The sequence below is a fragment of the Acomys minous genome, assembly GCF_964271855.1.
Source record: "Acomys minous genome assembly, chromosome: 17".
In the NCBI taxonomy this organism is placed as follows: Eukaryota; Metazoa; Chordata; class Mammalia; order Rodentia; family Muridae; genus Acomys; species Acomys minous.
The window spans coordinates 42,224,811-42,232,397 of NC_140500.1; the positions used below are offsets into that span (position 1 = coordinate 42,224,811).

Sequence of the window (7,587 nt, forward strand, 5' to 3'; positions counted from 1 at the left end):
TATAATCAACTTGTTCTTGAACTCACTTTGCATTATGCTTCCCCTGAGAGGCTCACCTACCTCACCTTTAGTCAATGAGGTCCAAAACCAGTTGCAGAAGCCCCATATTTGTTTCAAACTTTATCCCATATTGGATTACAGTAGCCCCATTTACATCAAACCTTCATTGTTTCATGTGAGTGAAACTATGCAAGGAATAAGAACTGTTACAATTTATAATGTGTTTTGTGAGTTGCTAATAGATAGAGGTAAGTGACCAAATCTCACATCTCTTTCTTGTAGTCTCATTCTTTCTCTTTACATCACTTTATACTTCCTTCTCTCCCTCTTCTTTTCTTTTCCTTTTCCATTGAAAAAGATAGGAGAAAACCCTGGAATTAGCAAGTGAAGGAAAACATCCATTTGCTAGGGTGGAAATTTTAATTAATGCAGTTTTCTTCCTCTGCCCAATAATGTGGAGTTCACAAAATAGAAGTTTTCAATTTCACCTGAAGCCACTGTCAAAAATTTCATAAGAAACTGCAGTATTTCTGCTTACCTGTCTGCAGCTCAATTTCTACAGCTATTTTGAAAAAGATGCCAAAACCCATATCCAAGAAGCGATAAATAATAGTTTTCCTATTCCTGAAATGTGCGCATAACTCAAACTCAATTTTGACTGAGGCGTGGAGATGGAATTCTCAGCTCACAGTGAGTTTATTGCACGAAGGCAGCAACTTTTCCACATTCTCAACAGTCTGCTTAATTCCTTGCTTTAAAAGTACCTTAAACTGCATCAGGAATCAACCCCTGCTGGCTGGTGACAAGCTGCACATAGAGTATGCGCATAAGAATCCCCATTTTTTTCCCTTCAGGAGCACTCCTACTTAAAACCTGGTTTGTTCTTTTAAGTAGCTTAAATTGCTGTATATCAAGAACACCATGAATTGTAATCCTCTGAGGGGGTCCAGGGTGGAGTGATTAAGAGAGGAAGACCACAGCCTGCACAAAAAGAGAACATGAGCTTGTCTGGAGCACACAATTACAAGAGGAATTTAAAGGTTACAGGTTTCCTGTTCTTTTGCTATTCTGTCTAGAATATAATTTCTTTGCCTTGATCTCTCTCCACTTCCGGTGATTTGTAGAGCTTCAGGATGCTTCGAAATTAGCTGTGAAACTTGGTAAAGTAATAAACAAATGTTTTTGAGTCTTCTGTCAGCTGAAGTGAATCTAAACTGAATCCTAGGAGTCCAACATGCAGGGAGAGTTTCAGAAGTGATGGTGCATGGCACAGTGTGAGCATGGTAATCGACAGCTCGCAAATCCTAAACATGGACTAGAAAGTAAGGACCTGGAGGTGACAGGAGCCCCACAAGTAGGCCAGGGGAGCCAACTAACCAGGGCCCTGAGGAGCCCAGACTGAAGCACCAACCAAGGACCATGCATGGACTGGACCTAGGCCCTCTACACAGGTGTACCCAATGGGCAGCTCAGTCTTCCTGTGGGTCCCCTAGTAGGGGAGCAGGGCTGTCTCTGACATGGACTCTGTTGCCTGCTTTTCCATCATTTCCCCCTGGACGGGTTGCCAGGCAACAGGTCCTAATGTGACTTGATGAGCTGAGTTAGGTTGGCAGGGGATGCTCCCCTTTTCTGAGGAATTGGGGAGAGGGAGGAGGAAGAGAGGGAGGGTGGGCCTGGGAGGAGATGAGGGAGAGGTTACAACCAGAATGTAAAAATGAATAAATACATAAACTGATTAAAATTTGTAATTAAAAAATTGGACATTATACCAGTAAGCAGTTAGTAGCATACCATCACACAGCTTTACAGAAAGGCTTCTCTCACTCTTATCAATGTTAGGAACCCATTAGAAAAGAGGGCTCTTCAAAAATCTCAAGGTATTGGGCCTCAGCTCTCTCTTTAGATATTTAAGTCAATGCATTTAACCTGGGACCCAGGAATGTCCACCGTTGACCCATGGGATTTCTGTCTTATACACAGAGCAGGGGTGAGTGGGCAGTTTTACTGAAAAGCGCTTTAATCACTGCACTCACCCAAAGACACAATTTGACAGCTCTGTGTGGTGTCTAATTTGATAACCTACTTAACCCTAAGAGAAAAGGCTCTTTCCCTGAAATATTATACAATAAAATTTTACATAGTTTTATCATTGAGAATAAGTGAATCTACAGAAGGCTGTGAACTTCATAAACTTCATTTCTTAAAATGTATGTGGGCACTATGCACTTCTGTTAGGAACTCTCTAGCTAGACCAGATGGGAAAACTTTTAAGTTGTTCTCTCTCTCTCTCTCTCTCTCTCTCTCTCTCTCTCTCTCTCTCTCTCTCTCTCTCTCTCTCTCTCTCTCTCTCTCTCATTAAGGAGATAAACCACTTGCCTCATGAATTGATCATTTCTACTATTAGGTCAGACTTCAGAGGTTAGGTTACATCACCTATACTGTTCTTCCTCTTTTCTCACCTCTGATTTCTGCGTTCTCACTTCCCTCTCTAGTAGCAGTCTCCTGGCTTCAGTAGCAAAGATGATGATTGCAGGAGAAATATTTTTTACAGTGCTTAAGTTCAACTGTAGTGCAAATTTCATCAGTTAGCACCCTGGGAGTTACTCTAATTGCACAAACTTAGGTCATATTGTCAGTGAGACATGATAGAATAATTGGCTTGGCCTTGGTACACGCTGGGGAGAAGTGACTCCCCTGAGACTACAAATATTAAGTGAGAGGAAAGAGGTGCAAATGATTGGTTGAAGTCATTGGTTGCGGTAGACTCTCTCTCTCTCTCTCTCTCTCTCTCTCTCTCTCTCTCTCTCTCTCTCTCTCTCTCTCTCTCTCTCTCTTTAAGGTGTGAAGCTGTTTAATTAGGTTGTTAGCAACTTAGAATGCCAGTTTGTGAGGATACATCCGGTTTGCCAGGGAGAATTGAGATCGTAGGTAGCCCAGGCTTTGATCTTTGGCAAAACCTGCGCGAGTCCGCAGTTTTCTGATCAGCCTTGCCCTGCTCTGTAATCTCTTATTTCTCCTTCTCTGTGTCAAAGATCTTGCCTTCCTGGTGCCTAGGCTTGCGCAGCTGCTGCTTCTTGAAGTGTCAGTCAGATGTTTTGGGATTTTAACCACACTGAGGTCAACTTTTGCAGATGTGGCAATGACAAACTTCTGGTGTGTTCTGCGCAGAGGAACACTATTGGTGGCAAGAAGTCCAGTCAACAAGCAGCAAGCCACTTCCCAGTTGCTTCAGGAAAACCACTCTCTTGCCCCTGTGGTGCCCAGTGAGGATGATCAGGATGGTCCCAGGAGTGATGCTGGCACACAGATTTCTCACATGCTGACTTAAAGGCTTTTTTTCTTTTCTTTTTTTTTAAATCTATTTTATTAATTTATTCATATTACATCTAAATTGTTATCCCATCCCTTATATCCTCCCATTCCTCCCTCCCTCCCGCTTTCCCCTTGCGCCATTCCCCTATGACTGTGACTGAGGGGGTCTTCTTCCCCTTGTATATGCTCATAGGGCATCCAGTCTTTTTCAAGGACGGCTTCTGAGGTACTTCTTCAGTGGGATGATACCTAGACATTTTTTGAAGCTTCACCACCCGGGTACCACCATTCTTGTCACCACAGACTACTTTTGTGACAGTAGCAAGGATCTTCTCCTTTTTCTTCTTCTTCTCAACCTTGGTCTCAGCATCTAAGTATTTATTTTCATACAAGGTCTTTCTGGAATACATGGTAGGTGAGGAGTACCTGCCAATTCCTCTAACCAGGACAGGGTTCTGGCTGCAATGGGGCTTCCTTATTACTAATTGTAGGAGGGTTGGCTCTGTGGGGAGAGCTCCAATCCAGATGAACTGAGTATACACAGAATCCTGGTCAGGCTTTCTGCTTGAAATGTTAGCAGGGGCCTGATCTGAAGTAAATGTTTTCCCCTGCTTTTGTGGTAGTATATTTCACAGACTTGTGGGATTATGGAGAGTATTCAGGGACTACAAGTAAGAATTCCTGTCATGGAGATTCTGGAGATTTCCCACCTTAAACAATTCTAGTTACTTTCAATTTCCCTTGGGATAAAGTCAGAAATGTTTAGCTTGTCACACAGGTAGTGGGACACTCTGACTGTACTTAGTTTCTTGAGCTCCCACTTTTTCACCTTAAGCTCAGACCATCCTGAACAACCTATAATTGATGAATTAACAGCACTTTCTCATTATGGTCCATTTATATAGAATAAGTACCTACATAAGCTCTTCCCCCCCCCTTTTGTTATTTTTCCTGGAACACTCACTGTCATCTTTCATCATTCAACCTTAACTTGCACACACATGCTTTTTCCTAAGCAGCATTCATATTGTGAAAAAATTGTTAACCCAAACAAAGCATATTAAAATGTCAGAAAATTTCTTGGGACATAAACTTCCTCAGATATGCCTAGCAAGAACAGGTGGTCAGACAAGCCTCTCCATGATGCTTAGGTTTAAATATCAACCTGCTACCACCCCAAATGACCTGGGTAGAAATAATCTCTTTTGAAGTGATGGACTGTAACCTGGAACTGAAAACCACCATTCTCTCCAATTTTGTTTTTTTATCGGAGTATTTCTTATACCATCTGAAATTAGAGTAGGAGATTCTACATTATAGAGTAAGCTATAATGCTAAGACTGTTTGAACATGTATTTTAATTTTGCATCAAATATGAATGTGAAAATACATGATTTAAACGGCATATCAAGTCAACAAAAAGTGAAAGTCCTGTATGTTTATGTATGTTTTTAAGAGACAGTATTACACTGATATCAACAGTAATTCTGTTTGCTGTTTTCCATTTATCCTTTCCCAGTAAGAGTTTTCTATATTTTTATAGTAGCTCATTTAACACAGCAATACCGTAAGATAGCTAGTATAATTGTCTCTGTGTTGCAGCACCAGAGTTGAGAAAGATGAAAATCTTGCTCACGGTCATAGAGCTGGTAAAGTATTTTGGTTCAGGAATGGAGTCACAACTCTCATTCTTAGCTGCTGTTACTCCGTAAATTTAATCCTCAGCAGTCAATTCTCTTTTAACAAATGTATATAATGGCAGTATGTATGTGCCCAGATACATACCAATGTGTATATATGTAATTTGCATGAATTGTTTACACCTTCTGGTTTAAATGTTTGACTGCTTTCCAGAACTGGTATCAATAATTCTTCATGTTTAGGACTTAGAAAACTTTTAGCCAGGAACGAATTGGGAAGAGAATGTTGTGGCTCAGGCATTGGCCATTTTCCTGCCCATCGAGACCTTAGCTTATGAGTTTTTATGAAGATATTTTCTTTGTTCAGTCCTAAGATGAGAGTTCATGTGGGATTTGGAGATAATAAACCGCTTTTAACTGCAACTTACACTATAAGACCTAATGACTTCACATCTCAAACTCTTGTGGGTAAAATATTGGAAGCCTTAGCAAAATTTAAAGCATAGAGACGTCACAAAAGTTAAGGATTTCTTCTTAATATTTCTGTTTTTGTTTTCACAATTTATCATTTGTTTGTGTGTAGTTTATATGTGCAGGTTTTCATGCTTTTCCATCAGAGGGGGGGAGGGAGGGAGTTAAAATTGTCTCTTGTCTACACTTCTGTTGTTTAGGGATTAAGATGTTTTTAGGTCTAGATAGATGTTTTAAGTTGCTAGAGATGAGATATGATGAATATTGACTTATATTCAGAATTTTAGACTCACCAAAAATAGGAAAGATGTTTTCTTGAAGGTTGACAAATACAAATAGACAAAATACTATGAATGTAACATTAATACAATTTGTGATATTTTTATGGTTCCTCTTGCTGTATGTAGATTACTTTGTATATGTTTAATAATATAAAATTTTAAAATATATTTTAAAAAAAGAGTAAAATAGTCGTGTGAATCATTCTGCTCTCCATCACTAACAGAATACCCAAAACAATCAATTTACGAAAATAAATGTCTTGTTTTGGTGCACAGTTTTTGATGTTCCCATCCATGATGGCCCCATTACTTTTGGCCTATGATGAGGCCACACATCCTGGCAGAAGTGCAGGGGACAAAACCTACCCAACATGTCTGCCAGGAGAGAGAAGAGAAAGGAAGAGATGAAAGTTCCAGAGACCCACAGACAAACCCAAGGCAAAACTCGGGGAATCCTGCAGAAGAAAGGGAGGAAGGTGTTTAGGAGCCAGAGGGGTCAAAGATACCAGGAGAATACTGCTCACAGAGTCAACTAAGCAGGGTGCAAAGTGGCTTACCTCACCTACGGGGCCTGCATAGGTCTGCCCTAGGCACTCTGCATATATGCTGCGCCTACTTAGTTAGCTTAGGTCTATATGTTGAACTCGTAACAGTGGGAGTGAGAATATCTCTGACTCCATCGCCTGTTCTTGGCACACTTTCCATCCTACCAGGTTGCCTTATCCAGCCTTGATACGTTGTGTTTAGTTGATATCGCTGGGAAGTGTGGATCTGGGAGGGAGGGAAAGCAGGAAAGGGACTGGGGGAAGTGGAGGGAGGGAAAGCTGTGGTTGGGATGTATTGTGTGAGAGAACTTTAAAAACACACACACACACACACACTCCCAAAAGAAAGTCCCACAATCCCCCCTTGGCATGCCCAAATTGACTTAATAACCTCTCACAAGCCCTAGTCACTCAAAGGTTCAACCACTTCCCAGTGGTGCATGACGGGAACCAAGTCACTAGCCAATGAGCTGGGGTGGATGTGGGGTGGCCAGTGTGTATCAGTAACAAATTACATCATTTTCTACCCTCATAGGATTTTAAAAAATTATTCTCTCATACATTACATCTCAACTGCAGTTTCCTTTCCCTCCACTTGCCCAGTTCCTCACCCTCTCCCCCCTCCCTTCCACGCCCACTCCTCTTTAGTTTCCTTCAAATTACTGCATTTTCTAAGCTTTGTCACTCCCATTTTACCTTTACACATTTCACCGCGTCTCCGTAGGACTTACTCAGGGATCCTCTTCTTTACTTCTAAGTTGTCTCAATTTTAAAGCTACGTATTAAATTAAAAGGTAATTGTGTAATATCTGTAAACTCATTGGATCAATAGATCTTTGTCTGTCCACATTAAGATAAATGAAACGTAGAAAGCACTGACTGGAGATGGCTGAATCCTGCACAGCCCTGTGAGTGCACACGCACCCTGCAGGAAATACTGCTCGGGGATCCACAGGAACAGCCATCTGTCACTCCTGTCCTGTCAAAAGGGCATGGCATGAAAAGGGATGTTCTCCAGGCTGCTGCTTATGGATTGTGCATGCGGCTCTCACCAGTGGCGTTATGTGTGCACGTGTCAGCCTTGGTTATTGTCAGGTACTGAGGGGAGGCAAGCCCTTGGCAAAATTGCACAATAAAAGTTATCATTGTCACATCACTCTGCCTATCCCTTCTCTGTCTTCCTTACCTCTCTAGAATTGTAGCCGCCTGCGCTTAGCTTGCTCACCTCTCACTGAATGTCCAATTATGGCTTGTCCTGTATAAGCAGAAATGACCCGTAGGAGAGATCATTTTCCTCCTGTTATATTCCTTCATTACCTCTGTTCTGCCTCAAAACTT

General features: G+C 41.4%; 1 pseudogene across 1 annotated transcript; it reads right to left on the reverse strand.

Annotated features, from left to right (window-relative positions):
* Positions 1–2,871: 2,871 nt before the first annotated feature.
* Positions 2,872–7,214, reverse strand: LOC311588749 (large ribosomal subunit protein eL6-like; annotated as a pseudogene). Its single transcript has 3 exons — positions 7,174–7,214; positions 3,529–3,873; positions 2,872–3,344 (listed from the first exon to the last, which is right to left on the reverse strand). The product of its transcript is annotated as a large ribosomal subunit protein eL6-like (transcript).
* Positions 7,215–7,587: the final 373 nt, after the last annotated feature.